Here is a 16,625-nt window from a genome sequence, read left to right as displayed (position 1 = left end):
GGATTTCAACTTCAAGTTTTACGGAGACAAGATGATTTGGTACTAATTGAAACCATTGCTCTTTGAATCATCAATGTGAGTTTTACTAAAAGTTTGCATTAGGACTTAATCATATCTTGATTCTTTAACAATACGGTACCAGTCCGTAAAGTTACTTGTCAGACTTAACATTATTTCTATCTCAATTACAAGACTAGCGCATGGTAGATAACGGATGCCAATTCTACAAATTTAATTCAAAATACTATTCAGACTATGTTCATGATAATTAGTTCATGTTCTAATCTAATTACTAATGAACTCCCACTTAATACAACATCCCTCATAGTTGTTAAGTGGCACATGATCCACATCCACCACACCAAAACCGATCATCACGTGAGATGATGTAGCTTCAATGGTGAACATCAACATGTTGATCATATCATCCATATGACTCGTGTTCAACCTTTCGGTTTCCTGTGTCTCGAGGCCATGTCTGTACATGCTAGGCTCGCCAAGCAAACCCAAGTATTTTGCGTGTGCAACATGGCTTACACCCGTTGTATGTGAACGTAGAATCTATCACATCCGATCATCACGAGATGCTTCGAGACGACGAACTGTAGCAACGGTGCATACGAGGGGAGAACACTTTATTATCTTGATATTAATGTGAGGGATCATCTTATAATGCTACCGTCGCGATCTAAGCAAGATAAGATGCATAAAGGATTAACATCACATGCAATTCATAATATGTGATATGATATGGCCTTTCTTCTTGTGCTTTTGATCTCCATCTCCAAAGCACATGAGCATGATCTCCATCATCACCAGCATTGCACCAAGGTCCATGGCACCGCTTCATGGTTGTCCATCACTTATAGCTACTATAACAACTACTTGAAATAAAGCTATTACATGATGAATAGACATGCAGGTCTTTAACAAAAATTAAAGACAACCATTAGGCTCCTGCCGGTTGCCATAATACAACAATGAACATCTCATACATCAAATATAATTATCATCACATCATGGCCATATCACATTACCAAACCCTGCAAAAACAAGTTAGACGCCTCTAATTTTGTTTGCATATTTTACGTGGTTTAGGGTTTTCGAGTGAGATCCAATCTACCTACGAACATGAACCAAAACGGTGATACTAGTGTTGACAATAGAAAGTGCAAATTGAATCTTCACTATGGTGGGAGAGACAGACACCCGCAAAGCCACTTATGCAATACAAGTTGCATGTCAAGCGTGGAGACGGTCTCATGAGACGCGGTCATGTAAAGTTAGCCCGGGCCGCTTCATCCCACCATCCCGCAAGATGCAAAGTACACAAACTAAAGCAACAAAAGCATCAACGCACACAAAACCATTGTGTTCTACTCATGCAACAGATCTATGCATAGACATGGCTCTGATACCACTGATGGGTTCGTTGCATAGAAAACAAAAATTTTCTACCGTGAACAAGAACAAAACCAAGATCCAATCTAGGAAAAGCCAAGATCTAATCTATGAAGATCGAAGCAACGAGATGTATGTGAGACTAACCCTCGAAGATTTCCAAAGCCTACGAGATTAGATCTCGTTGTTGATGTAGTCAATCATCTAGTGCTGCAATCCGGCAGTACTTCCGTACTCGGTCGTGCGTACGGTTTCGATGAAGCATGTCCTCTCCCCGTTCCAGCGGGCAGCGGAGGTGTGGTAGATCCCCTCGGAATCCCATCATCACGACGGCGTGGTGGTGGTGGTGGAGGAGAATCTCTGCAGGGCTTCGCCTAAGCCGCAGCAGAGAGAAAGAGGAGGGAGGAGAGGTGGCGGCTAGGGTTTCAGGTTGGGGACTTGGCCGGCCACCCCTCCCCTCTTTATATAGTGGGGAGGGTCGGTTGGGGGGTCCCCCCCACGTCCAAACCCATCTAGGGCCGGCCAAAGGGGGAGGGGGGAACTTTCCTTCCCTCCCAAGCCTTCCAATTTTAGGGTTTCCCCCTAAACCCTAGGGTTGTGGCCAGCTTGGGCCTTTAGGGCTTGGTGCGCCTGGCCCATTAGGGCAAGGCAGCACCCCCTTGGCCCAAGTGGACCCTCCCGGGGTGGTGAGCCCACAAGGGGTCCCTCCGGAACCTTCTAGAACGTTCTCGGTCTTCCACCGAAAAATCCTGAACTTTTTCCGAACCCCAGAAATTAATTTCCCTTATATGAATCTTATTCTCCGGACCATTCCGGACCTCCTCGTGATGTCCTGGATCCCATCCGAGACTCTGAACAAACTTTGGTCTCCATCTCATATTCTGAATCTACTTATGCGACATCGAACCTTAAGCGCGTCAACCTACGGTTCGTGAACTATGCAGACATGGTCAAGACTCCTCTCCGACCAATAACCAATAGCGGGATCTGGAGATCCATAATGGCTCCCACACATTCAACGATAACTTAGTGATCGATTGAACCATTTACATACGATGCTGATTCCCTTTGTCACGCGATACTTTACTTGTCCGAGGTTCAATCATCGGTATCTCCATACCTAGTTCAACCTCGTTACCGACAAGTACTCTTTACTCGTACCGTGGTATGTCATATCTTATGATCCAATCATATGCTTGCAAGCTAATCAGACGACATTCCACCGAGAGGGCCCAGAGTATATCTATCCGTCATCAGGATGGACAAATCCCACTATTGATCCATATGCCTCAACTCACACTTTCCAAATACTTAATCCCATCTTTATAACCACCCATTTACGCAATGGCGTTTGATGTAATCAAAGTACCCTTCCGGTGTAAGTGATTTACATGATCTCATGGTCGAAGGACTTAGGGAACTATGTATCGAAAGCTTATAGCAAATTGAACTTAATGACTTGATCTTATGCTATGCTTATTTGGGTGTGTGTCCATTATATCATTCACCTAATAACATAACCTTGTTATTAATAACATCCAATGTTCATGATCACGAAACCATGATCATCCATTAATCAACAAGCTAGTTATACAAGAGGCTTACTAGGGACTCCTTGTTGTTTACATAACACACATGTATCAATGTTTCGGTTAATACAATTATAGCATGAGATGTAAACATTTATCATGAACACTAAGATATAATAATAACTAATTTATTATTGCCTCTTGGGCATATCTCCAACAATTATCTCATTGGAAAATTGAAGTAGTTAACTTCCTTGCGGACAACGAATCCAACTCCGCCGGTGACAAAGGACCCGCTACTGCAGTTGTAACATTTCACGAAGAAAATCTTTTTCCATAAACCAAAGTGAGGCTCGATGCCCAGGAAAACCTCACATAGGGTGATAAAAATAGCAAGATGAAGAACCGAGTTGGGGGTTAACTGCCACAATTGGATCTCATACACATGAAGGAGATGCCAGAGGAATTCATGAGCAGGAAGAGAAAGTCTGTGATATAGGAAGGACATGAACATCACAGTAAAACTAGCGGGAGGATTGGGGCGTGAAGCCGAACATGGAAGAATGACGTTCCCTTCCTCGGCCGAAATTATGCCAAGGCTCCGATCACCAGGCGCAGGACCAGCTGCGGAAGCCTCTGGCGCGGGCGGCGCGGGAGCTGGAGCGGAAGCTTCCGATGCATTCCTTTTCGGCGCACTGGATGTGGCTTTAGTAGCGGCGCCACTGGTCGCGGCGCCGGCGGCGAGGGTGAGGTTCCTCTTCTTCACCATATTCAAGAGAATCGGAGGAAGATCTAAGAACGGCGGCGGCGGTGCAGCGATTTTGAGGAAGAAGGATGAGCAAGAGAGAAAGGGTTGTGAAAAGAGAGAATGGAAAGGATAAAATTTGTCCTCTGCGGTTATAAATTAAAGGAGACTTGGAATTAGGTCACCACATGTCGTTACCTCTATTTTACCAAAGAATCTTTTCCACCATTATGTGCGGAAATCGAGGAGACGCCTTGGTTACTGCGCAAGTGCTGGTCATTTCCTAAACTGACCGGGTAGAAGTGGGGAGGGACCCATTAGGTCATGTCGTGTCGATCAGACCACAACAGTGGTTATGTCATCGATGATGTCATAAGTAGTATCGACTTCACCTGAAGCATCCGAAGGAAACTGAAATATTCGAGTGGTTTGATCTGAGTCTACGCTCGGTTGCAAGCATTCGCGCCTAGACTCGGGGGCTACTCCCATCGGGAGCGCTGAATGCGCACCCGATAAAAGTTATGGATTCGAAGACTTTTTGCGCGGCCCAGGATCATGCCCGGGGACTTGATTCTGAGTAGGTTAACGTTGTTTTGCCATCGGTAGTTAACCAGCATCGATATATCGAGTAAAGCTGGGCACGTTAATCAATATTATTTACGTACTACCAAAAAGCGCAACCTTGCTTGGAAGTATTAAAGACCCGATATAGGAAGATGTATCGGATGATCATGACAGTTTTGCAGAAAACATCGGCAGAAGAAAAACATTCGAGTAGTACAGCTTGATTCTACACATGGTTACAAGCATCCGTGCCTAGACTCGAGGGCTACTCCCATCGGGAGCGCTGGATGCGCACCCGATAACAAAGACGACTGCTATTACCAAGGAGTCAGCATTCGACAGAAGACAGTTTTTAGTTCCTGCCCGAAGCTTCTTCGGCCAGTCACTCGGGGGCTACTGATGTGGGTATTACCCTTCGGGTAACTGGTATTGTGCTACCTTTTGCATCCCAACTAGGGGCCCATGAAGAATATCCATCGACCAAGGTGGGCTGCTATGTCGGTTCCAAAGGAGGAGTCTTGACAAGCAAGGCAAGAAGACGAAGAAATAAGGAAAGTTTAGACATAAGACTCTATGTAACCTAGTCGTACCCGGACAGATCTCTCGAGACCTGGCTCGCTATATAAGGGCCAGGAGAGGATCTGCCGAGGGACACGCAATCATAGTAATCATAGCCACCACAAGTTCAGAGCTAGGTCATCATAGAACTTAGTCTCTCGACGAGATCATAGCCGAAACCTTTGGCACCCCATTGTATCCCGATATTTTCATAATCAAGATCAGACAGACAGGACGTAAGGGTTTTACCTCATCGAGGGCCCCGAACCTGGGTAAATCGCTCTCCCTGCTTGTTTGATAACCGATGTCTCGTGTCAGCCTACATGATTTCATCTACCCTAAGCCCCAAACGGAGGGCATTGCCGAGGAGTACCCTCGACACCCGCCAAAAGCATTGGTGAAGTTTAAGAATCACACATCCTAACCAATTCAGCTAGAAACTCATGTTTATGTTTATCTTTTGCCGTCCCATACACAGGCACAAGCAACTACTCGAACCCATCAGATTTAGATTTGACAGATAGTTTAACACAAAAATCTCTAGTGTCCACTCTATTTACTTTCAACGTCGTAGTATTAATTCCTACAAGGATACCCCCTGACCTCCCATGTGGCGGTAGACAAAACCAAGCAAAATTGTTACCCGCCGAGAGCTCTCTAAGGATCGGTATTGCAAAATTAGACCGCCCTATTTCCAATAAAGCAATAAAATCAATGTCATACTCCCTATTGATTCTTTAACAAACAAATATTTTCCAGGATCTTTAAAACCTTCACTATTCCATGTTAAACCCTTTAAATTCCAAATTTTAAGATTCTGATGTTTTAATTCGCATATGATTACTTCTCCGCACATTTTTTTTTATCATATGACTTCTTTTTACGGACCTTTTTGTCCTTAATATCGAGCGGTACGTTAGGAGGTTCAGCTCCCTCTAATTCCTCGCCCTCCTCCCAATCATCACAAAGATTAAAGGCCCGAGAGACCGCCAGGGCAAGTAGTGACGAGGGATCACCTCGCCAGTTCCTACGTATTGTAGACTTGGGTTTCAGGAGAGAGCGACGATGGAGATTCCGGGAACGAGATTAGGCACACGATGTACCCAGCTTCGGGTCCCCTCGGTGGAGGGTCCCTACGTGCTGCTAGCAATCTAATATATGATTATAAGTATGTTTACAGGGTGCCGCCATAGGCGGAGCTATGTTGTCTCTCGTTTTCCTATGGGTGCACCCCTGCCTGGTTTTATATGAGCAACAGGCTAGGGTTACAAGAGTCCTAGTCGACTACTCTTTCGGGTTGCCTTCTTGGACCTTCTCCATATTGGGCCGAGCCGAGCCAGGTATACTAATAATGGGTACCGAAGGGTATACCCATGTCAAGTAGAGGTGTTATTATCTTTTCCATTTCCTTCATCCTTTTTTAGCAAAGTTAAAGTACGTTGGAACTCAAAATCTTTAATAAGCCTAGCCGATGCAATAGATTCCGAATAAGAGTTTCCCAAAGACACACCCAATGACATAGCATTATCAATAATATGCTCATCAGAAAAAGAAAGCAATGAAGTCGGTTGTGACTTAGACATACCTATCACAGGTGGCCATCACGTTTCTTAGCCATCATCATCGCCCTTTCCAGCTGTATTGCATCAGCATTAGGTTTAGCACATAGCCTTCCACTCGACCGTACTCCCCTCGAGGTGTCCTCAGTTATTCCTCCAAAAGCCACAATTTGCTCATGCGTGTAGGCTGAATTTTTGACCATACCCTTATTCGGCGAAAGCACCTGCGCCATATTCTCAGTTTAGCATTTTGGAGATTTAAAATTCAAATTCACCACAAAAGGTGCAGATGAACGGGGCACCTTATTCGTGATCGACGTGGGCATCATCGACGTAGTCGGCATGCAGCTCGGGCCATGCATACCAGTCCGAGCTCCCACTGCCCCGGCCCCGAGCGCAGCTAGGCCGCCAGCACCAGCAGGCGTGGGCGACGTTATGCCCCCACTCCAACCAGCGTCCGAGAAGCTGGGTCGCCCATGGCCGATGGGTTGCGCGGTGAGCAGGGCAGAAAAGCTGGCCCTACACCCCGACCAGGAGAGGGCAGCACGCCCCGGCCCATCTTTGCATGCTTCGTTCCGCGAGCCGCATGCATGATCGACGTCGCTGCCTTCTGTAGTGTTCCATGATGTTTCGCGTTCATAGAAGCAGCAACACCATTTTGCATCAAATTAGGAGAAGCTGAAGCATACATCGGTACATACTCACCAACGGTATCCGCAACAGCACTGAAAGAAGAAAACAACATTTTAGGACTTATACACTTATTTTTTGATGTAAAAAACACATTATCATACCTTAATGCATTTTAAACAATTGTAACACCTTCTTTATTGTTCACCAAAGCATCAGTAGATGCACTCTTCAAATCTTCCATCCCAATTGCATTCACTTTGGAATTTGGCGGTGACTTGGGATCCCCCTTGTCATTGTCCATACCCACTGCATTTTTCGTCTTTTTTGCATTACGGTCAGCATTAGAGCTAGTATCTTTATCAAGACCATGACTTTGCGAATCTTCATCTCCATCATCACTGGGTAAATCCGACATAGTCACATCATCATTAGTTAGAGGCTGCACCCCCTACAACTCAAATCTAAGGCGAAAGAACTCATGTTTAATTTTAAGATCCCATGAGTCTGGATTAAGAGAAGTGTCCAAACAAGTGATGAGCATACGAAGAACATTATTCTCTCTTGTAAATGTAATATCAATTTCTTTAGTCTTCCAAACACATCCCCAAGAGTCCATAGAGCCAAATAATCATCAAGAGCAACCGAGGGAAGGCCATATACTCGCACCCAAACAACTTCAGGTGCCCAAACCGGCTGTACCTCCTTCTTCCAAAAATCAAAATAAAGAACGATGCTAGAATCAGGAACATGAAAGCGGCCAAAATTTTGCACTCTTACCAACTCAATTTTACTCGGGAAGTTGACTCTAAAGACATTATCTTCCATTTGTAACACATCCCATTGGTATTCAGAATCTGGAACAATCCATTGTAAATGAGAAATAAGTTGTGCAATAGACAGGGAACCACCAGACACCTCCACTCTTCGTGGACGTGTATTTTCTACCCTCGGTCGAACTGAGCTAGACAGAGGTAGCTCCCAAAAAACCAAGTCAGGATGACCCATACCATACATGGCAAGCCGTGGTCTTGGAGCACGATGCAACGGGCAATCCTTTGAAGCATGATTTAGCTTCTGGCAACATTCACATAAGACCTACTCATGGTCATTAAAAAAATGCCCATTTTTGCGACATCTGAAGCAACTAGGTCCCTTCCTCTTGTTGGTTGCAACAAATTCAGCCTCAGTAAGATCATCAGATTCACCATTTTCCTTGGATGCGACACCTGCCACGTCAAGAAGGACAACCACCTCACGCTGCGGCTGCTGCTGCACATGTGGTGGTGCGCGTGGAAGACCCGGCTGTCGCACAACCATGGCAGGAGGTTTCGATCCAATCTCCTTGCGAGGCACCTGCTGATTATTAGTTTGTGATAGTTCAGGGCGCTCCACAAGCTGTCTAGCAAAAGCTTCCGCAGCCTCGGGCACTAACTTTTGTTGAAACTCAGATAAACTAGGGGTAGTAGTAGCATACCTACTAACATTTCTTGGATTCAAATTATTACTCGGAACAAATCTGCGAGGATTGAAGTTACCATTGTAGCCTGGATTTCTGCGGCCGTCATTGCGATTGTTGTAGCCATGATTGTACCGATGACCAGCACCAAAGGATTGGCGCCCATGCCTAGTACAGAACACACCATCACCATATATGTTCTGGGCACCCACATCTCTGGCACCGCCTCCATCACCGGCAGTGCCGCTCGGCCCTCCTTCATGGAAGTTGCCTCCACGGCCTCCCCCAAAACCCTCTTGCCATCCAGATCATCCGCGTCCCCCAGGCGGTCCCCTGCCACGATTGGTGTTGGCGCCGCCTCGGTTGGCCATGGAGGCGATCGACCCAACGACGAGAGATGAAACCAGAGAGGCAGACGATCGATTCACAATGTCGAACCCTAAGCGGAAGGGTGCCCCTCGAGAAAATTGGGGGATACGCCTTGGTTTGGGTTTAGCGATAATCCGGGGGTCCTGGCCCATACAGCCATGGGGACGTGAATTTTTAATCTTCGGGTCTAAGCCCAGATGGCTCATAATGCCAAGATTTGGAAACCAATCACCAACAGACGAACGTTTGAGGATGAAGGAATGAGATCTTACCATCGGCGATCCCCGACACCGCCGCCATGCTGCACGCCTTCGCTGTCTGCGATGAACTAGCACCCATTCTTCCGCTTTGAAACAATCCAACAAGAACGTTGATGGCTGTAGAATTGGCGTGGCGATCTTCGTCTTCCTCACCGGGACCGGGGCAGCACCTGCAAAAGATAGATCAAACAAATCAAGAGGTGAAATGGTCGTACCTGACAAACCTGATCAGAGCTGCATCGCCGCCTCACGCTGCAAACGTTTCTTACGTTCCCTCCTTATCACCGCAGAGATTGCCAGGTTGTGCAGATCACATTTTTCCCTAGCCGGTGTCCAGCAGCACGACGTCGGAGTAGAGGCCGCGCCCGGCTCCTGTGTAGAGTCGTCGGAATCTTCATCGGAGTCGGAGGCGAGCGCCCAGAATCGCCCTCTGGTCGCCTCCAAACAATCCCTGAAGCAGGTTGGATAGATAAATGAAGATCACGTCTCAAGTCCTAATCTAGCCACCTGACCACGATCAGTGCCTCGTACATCAGTATAATGCATCATAGCCATCATATAAGCCACCATTGGCCAATACAACAAGAATAAAGGAAGCATATTTGGTCAAATGGAATTTTTAGGGGTGCAAAGATTTCTGAAAATACAAGATTTCAACCAGACAAAAACAATGAGTACGGGGGAGAGTACCTTCATGCACTTGCGCGGGGGGGGGGGGGGGGGGGGGGGGTTCCAAATGTACGAAGAAAAAAGGCAACCAAAATTAAGAGATTTGAGAGGGAGGGGAAGAGAGTAAGAAGAAATTGTAGGTGTGGGCTAGCCCACACACTCTTTTTACACATCAATAGGTTAGCGCCGCTCACCCCGGAGCTATGCGAGATGTGTAAATAGCACCTCTCACAACAACACTCCCTAACCGAGCCATGGGCCTTGCTTTGTCACACTGGCATGAGGGTAGTGCCGCCCACTGGGGTGCTACGCAACAAAGGGTAGTGCCCCTCACAAGGACGCTACCTAACCGAGCCATGGGCCCCGCTTTGTCACACTGTTATGATGGTAGCGTCGCTCATAGGGGCGCTACAGAACATAGGGTAGCGCCCCGGTGACAAGATCTACTAAAAATGGTTAGATTGTAGGATAGTTTCAGAAAGGGTCTATGTTGTGCTAAAGTTTAGCTTAGGGGCTATTTTTATTGTTTTCGACCCACAACATGATCTCATCATTCATGGCGGATTCAAGCACCCACATCTACACATTTTCTCCATACAAGAGTGGACGTTTGGGGTTTTCAAGATAAATTAAGGATTTTGCGTCAAGAATGTGATGTCCACCATCTCTTTTTTTTTAATTTCCTCACTGTCATAGTCTCTTGATCAATCTAAGAGCAAGTACAATAAATTCTAGTCAGCTAGCTACAAGGATTAAAATAATATATTATTGCTTAGTTGGAGGAGAGAGATGGGGAGTGGGCTCTTATGCAAGAGCTAGCTCTAGCACGTGCTCCTAGGCACTGTGTGAGAGTGAATAGTGGACAATACACAGATAAAGTAGTACCATTTTATAGCTCAGTATTGTACATGTTGACTCTAGTATGACTATAGATGACATGATACTTGGCTTATAATGAACAGTTAGCTCTACTACTATTAAACTTGCTCTAATCGGATCGGAGGGAGTATAACCTAGCAACGATACCAGGGACGAACAAAAATCCAGAGCGTTGAATGACCAGGTCAGACGGCTGAAAGCATCAAATTGCTGTGACCCTATCGAGGCGAGTTTAGTTATCTTAATACAGGAGCGGTCGTGGATGCAATAAAAAACATAGAAGCGGTATGTGCCTCACGCAGCGTCTAGGGCGACGCTCGGGCGATTTGGGGGGCGACACGGGGTCCCCCTCATCCCCGCTCCTCCGGCGTGCGGACGGCCGCCGCCGGGGACGGCGCTCCGAAGATCTGTCTCCTTCCACGCGCTCGGTGCTGGCAGGCAACAGGTTCGCCTCCCTCCTTTCCGCCTCCGACGAGGAGCTCTCCGAGGAAGACGACGCGACAACTCCCCTCCGCCGCCCCTCCCAGATCTCGCTTGGCTGCTACTTCTTGGGACCTGGACTGCGGGAGTCCTCATCGCCAGCGCGCAGCTCCACCGTCCGTCCCTGCCTGCCGGAGCTGGTGACGACTCCAACGGGTGGGTGCCCGCCGCCGCCGTCCATCGCGCCGGGCAGCGCGGATTTCCCGCCTCTCCCCCTTCGCGGTGAACGGGGAAGGCCTCCCTCCTGCCAGCCCCTCCCTCAGGACATCCGCATCGGGGCGCTGTCGGTTCCCCTGCCGGTGTGCGGTGCGGCGCCGACAGCGACGACGCGGCCCGGCGAGGGTGGCCTAGGGTTTCCTCTACCCAAGTGCGTGGATGGGCCAGATCGGGCGGACAGGCTCCCCTTGGGCCAGGTGGGCCTGTTGGGCCAGGTGAACGGTAGGCCTTCACCTTCGGTGGACGGGCCGCGGCCCACTTCTTCTGCCTCGCGTGCGGATGGCTCCCACGTGTCCCTAGGGTTGGGAACAACGGTGGAGATCGTCTCCGAGGGCAAGATATGCAACTGGGACGCTTCTACCCCTCCGCCGCCAGGATTTAAGTGGCTCTGGCTTCGGGCTGGAACCCCAGATCCAGGTCTTGGCTTCCCCGCTCCCAGTCGAGACGTGCGCAGGAACCGCCGCCACGCCAAATCCCTCCTCCCATCCACCGATCCCACCTCCGGCGCGCGCATCTGGTCCTTGGTTCCCATGGATCGGGAGCGTAGCTACAGGGGCAAGCGCCCTTTCGACGCCATCGACGAACACCGCGAGAGATCCAGAGACCGTGAGCTCCGTCAGCGCCTTGAGCGAGAAGAAGAAGAACACCGGCGCCAACAGGCGCACCGAGACCAAGCCAGGGACAGAGAGCGCTCAGGCTACAACCAACAACGCCGCTCAGACCACCAGCAGTACCCTCCTCCACCGCCGCCACCTCCCCCATCTGGGCCGCGAGGGCGCGACCAGGTCCGGGGAGGACAGAAGAGACACCCACGGGCGCCTAGGATCCCGCAGGGGCCGGGTCCGATCTTGGCTGCTCCTGGTCTGGCGGCTGGAGGGTCCAGCAGCACCCCCAACCAGGATGCAACCCACATCACGTGCTACAATTGCGGGAATCAAGGGCACGTTCAGGCGGAATGTACCGCAGAAGCCTTCTGTGTGAAATGCAAGAAGCATGGCCACCCAACGGCTATGTGTGCGTCCTTCTCCAAGAGTCTGGATCCCATTTGGGCAGGATTTGGAGGAAATTGAAAGGGCTTCGTCTGCTGCGAGGTGCCCGACGATGAGATGTACCAACCGGCCACCAACTCTGCGCTTATAATCCTTGAGAAAGAGGGCCTCAATGAAGAGCAGCTCGAAGATGAGCTTAAAGATCTGGTAGATGATAGCTGGGCGTGGCAGGTCTGCAAGCTCAACGGGACTGACTACTCTGTTATCTTCCCCTCCAAAGAGAGCCTGCGCATGGCGATCCGGGGCGGCGGCATCACACTTCCTATGAGCAAAACCAAGGCCATCGTCTCGATCCCCACGGACGATCCGCTGGTGGTGGAGAAGCTGGAAGAGGTGTGGGTTCACCTCATCGGCGTGCCCCCTCCCTTGCGACGCGCAGACCGCCTCCTCCTTAGCACCCGTGAAGTGGGAAGACCTATTGTTGTGGACGTGGAGTCCCTCGAGCACCCCAATGGCCCCATCAAGATGTCGTTTGGCTGCCAAGCCCCTGTGCAACTGCAAGAACACATCACCTTGTTTGTCAATATGCAAGGTTTCAGGGTCCGCATTGTTCCAATCAACAAGGATCTTGCGGAAGATACAAATCATGACCCTCCTTCTCCGCCGGCCAAGAACGGAGAGGAGGACAAGGACGAAGACCAAGAAGAAACGGACGAGGACCGGTGGGATCAAAGACGCAAGAAGCACTCCGACAAGACCAAGAGCACCCCGGCGTCGGCCCCGGCCGGAGGAAATGACGGTTTTGCGAGAAAATCCGTCCCGCTGGCGGTCACGGACGGACCTCGCTCACCGCCCGCCCTCGGTTCCAAGAATATCCAACAGCAGAAGATCACGCTCCCTGCCTCTGCCTTCAGCTAGTACGGCTCGAACCTTACGGCCCAAGGAGACATCTTCCCCACAATGGCCAACATGATCAAACAAGTGCTGGCATCTCCACCTGTCTCGTCCCCTCGGCGCTCGGGTCTGGAGCAACTGCAGCTTTCTACCTCCATGTCCTCCCTCAACGAAGAAACCGACGAAGGACAATCGTACCTGACGCCAGGGAAGGCTCTGTCCTTGGGCGCGGAAGAAAAAACTGAGATCGGGTGGCAGAGCCCGGCTTCGGGGGAATCCGCCGCATCAGCTCTGCGTGCTAGCGAGAGGCGCAGCAAGAGTAACCACGACCGTCCCTCCAGGAAACTCATGCTGGAAGCTGCTGGGTCACAGCTCTTCGCGGAGGAGATTGACCATTCTGGGAAAGAAACGATGAAGACCTCGCTCCACCAAGCCCCTGCCATCAAGGATTCTACCTCGACCGCACAGGCCCTCCTGGACGAATGCCCCATCCCGGCCCTGGGGGCGACGGTGGCACGGGCGCCCCGCTCCAAGGCAAATCCTACCGAAGCTGTAAGGAAGAGCGCCCGCAGTGCGGGTGTTGCAGATGAACCTGTGCTGGCCAGAGCCATCCGTCTCGCCTCTGACAAGAACGCTTCTACCTCCGCCACTCCAGGTAATCCCGAACCATCCAACTTTACTGCTTTCCAATCTGTTCCTATCGATAAGCTGTTCTTGGTGGCACAAGATAGCTGTGTCATTTTCCCCTCCGCCTCCCTGGGCCCTCCCGAGAAGATTATTTCCTTGATACAAGCTAGGGAGCTTGCTCAAGCAGATCTGGCAGAGGCAAGACACAAAGCTGAGATCGAGACGGCCAAGGTCCAGGCAGCAGCGGCGGCTGCGGAGAAAGATCCCGTGGTACCACAAGAAGGGCTTGTGGTACAAAGCGGGGAGGACACCCGCGACTTAAGTAACAAGGCCAATCCAGCTAAAAAGCGGAAGGTAACCAAGAAACAATACCCTGTCGGCCCAAGACCGCTAACCCGCCAAGCACGGGCTCAAGGAAGAGTTTCCAAATGAGATGCCTCTTCTGGAATATTCGAGGGTTCGGTTGTAGGGGGCGACGAACTCTTTTGAAGGATTACCTCCGCGATCACAACATTGATATAGTGGTTCTTCAGGAAACCATCAAGCAGGATTTCACTGACTTGGAATTGCGCAGCTTGGAGGTCGGCGACAAGTTCTTTTGGTGCTGGCTCCCGGCTAACGGGCACTCTGGGGGCATGCTCATGGGCATCCGTGACAGTACCTTTGAAGTGGGAGTGGTAGATATGGGCCAATTCTATCTTAGTACCTCCATTTTGCATCGGGCGACCAAGCGCATTCTGACGATCATTGGTATTTATGGCCCTGCGGATCATGGGCGATCCAGGGCCTTCCTCGAGGAGGTCACAGCCAAGGTGGCTAGAACCAATACTCCCCTTCTCATGGGCGGAGATTTCAACCTCATCCGAGCAGCGTGTGACAAGAACAATGACCATCTCAACTGGAGGCTCATTGACCTATTCAATGAACACATTGCTGCTTGGGCTCTTCGGGAGATTCCGCGCTCCGTAGCCCGGTTTACTTGGACAAACCGCCAGCTCAACCCTGTCTGCTCGGTCCTCGATCGTGTTTTTATCTCGCCGACCATGGAAAGTTTCTTTCCTTTATGCACGCTTTCAGCTGACACGAGCTTGGGCTCCGATCATACCCCACTCATCTTTAACTCCGGGGAAGGGCTGCCGGAGCGAAGTAACCGCTTCTTCTTCGAAACTGGGTGGTTCGAACGTCAGGATTTCCTTCCCATGCTTCAAAACACCTGGTGCAATCTCTCCTCCAAAGTGGGAGGTCGTGATATCATAGACTGGTGGCAGTTTATGTCTGGTTGCCTGCGTCAACACCTTCGGGGTTGGGCCCAAAACCTGCGTGTGGACAGCAAACACGAGAAAGAGAGCCTGATGGCCCAAATTATGCAGCTCGACGTACAGGCAGATACTAGTGGCTTGGATGAGGAGGAGTGGGCACAAAGATACTATCTCGAAGACCAACTCCTGCAAATCGTTAGTTCGGAGGAGGAATATTGGCGCCAAAGAGGAAGGTTCAAATGGGCACTCCAAGGGGATGCGAATACGGCATATTTCCACGCGGTGGCCAACGGTAGGAGAAGAAAATGTACGATTTCTTCTCTCAACCTTGGGAACGAAACCACCAACGACCCCAGGAAGATTCAAACTGCGATTTACGAGTTTTACCGTGACCTTCTCGGATCGGCAGGGAGCCGTTCCTGTGGTCTGTCTCCTAGGACTTGGCCACCCGCTGCTCAAGTGTCAATTGAAGATAACAACCAGCTCATGATCACCTTCTCTGAGGAGGAGTTGGAGTCTGTCGTTCGGGAGATGAAATCCGATACGGCTCCTGGCCCTGATGGCTTCCCTGTACTTTTCTTCAAACGCTTCTGGCCCAACGTCAGACTCGGGGTGCTCCACATCCTTAACGATTTCATGCTGGGTCGCATTGACATCTCCCGGCTGAATTTCGCCATCCTCACCTTAATCCCCAAAGTCCCTGGGGCGGACTTAGTCTCGCAGTTTCGTCCAATCGCTCTCATCAACGTGATCTTCAAAATCGTCTCCAAGGCGTTTGCGTACCGTCTGGACCCCATTGCTCATAAGACGATAAGTCTCAATCAAACGGCCTTCATTAAAGGGAGAAACTTGCTTGAAGGACCGCTGGGCGCTTATTGAAATTGTTCATGAGCTGCGTTCCAAGAAGCTAGGAGGTATCCTCCTCAAGCTTGATTTCGAGAAGGCTTACGACCGGGTCAACTGGGACTTCCTGGGGGAAGTGCTTCGGTGCAAAGGGTTTGAAGAAGCTTATATCCACAGAGTGCTGCAACTTGTCTCCGGTGGACAAACCGCCATCTCCATTAACGGCGTTATCGGCCCATACTTCAGGAACAAAAGAGGGGTACGCCAAGGGGATCCGCTATCCCCTCTCCTGTTTAATTTCATTGGCGAGGCGCTATCTGGTATCCTCTCTGCCGCGGGGGCGGCAGGCCACCTACAGGGTGTGGTCCCCCACTTGATTCCTGGTGGGATCTCCCACCTCCAATACGCGGACGATACGCTCATCCTCATCCAAAACTCGGAAGAAAACATTGCCAACCTCAAATTTCTGCTTATGTGCTTTGAAGACATGTCAGGCTTGAAAATCAACTATCATAAGAGTGAAGTAATTGTGATGGGCCAACCCCCTGAAGAACAACAGCGCATTGCGAATAAGCTTAATTGCAAACGGGGAGCCTTCCCTTTCATGTATCTGGGGCTCCCTATATCGGACAGAAAGCTCCGCCTGGAACAATGGTTGTTTTTGGTACGCAAACTCGCCGGTAGAACTGAACCGT

This window comes from Lolium perenne, chromosome 3 (genome assembly GCF_019359855.2).
Source record: "Lolium perenne isolate Kyuss_39 chromosome 3, Kyuss_2.0, whole genome shotgun sequence".
NCBI classification, from domain to species: domain Eukaryota; kingdom Viridiplantae; phylum Streptophyta; class Magnoliopsida; order Poales; family Poaceae; genus Lolium; species Lolium perenne.
Note: the sequence above shows the minus strand (reverse complement) of the source record.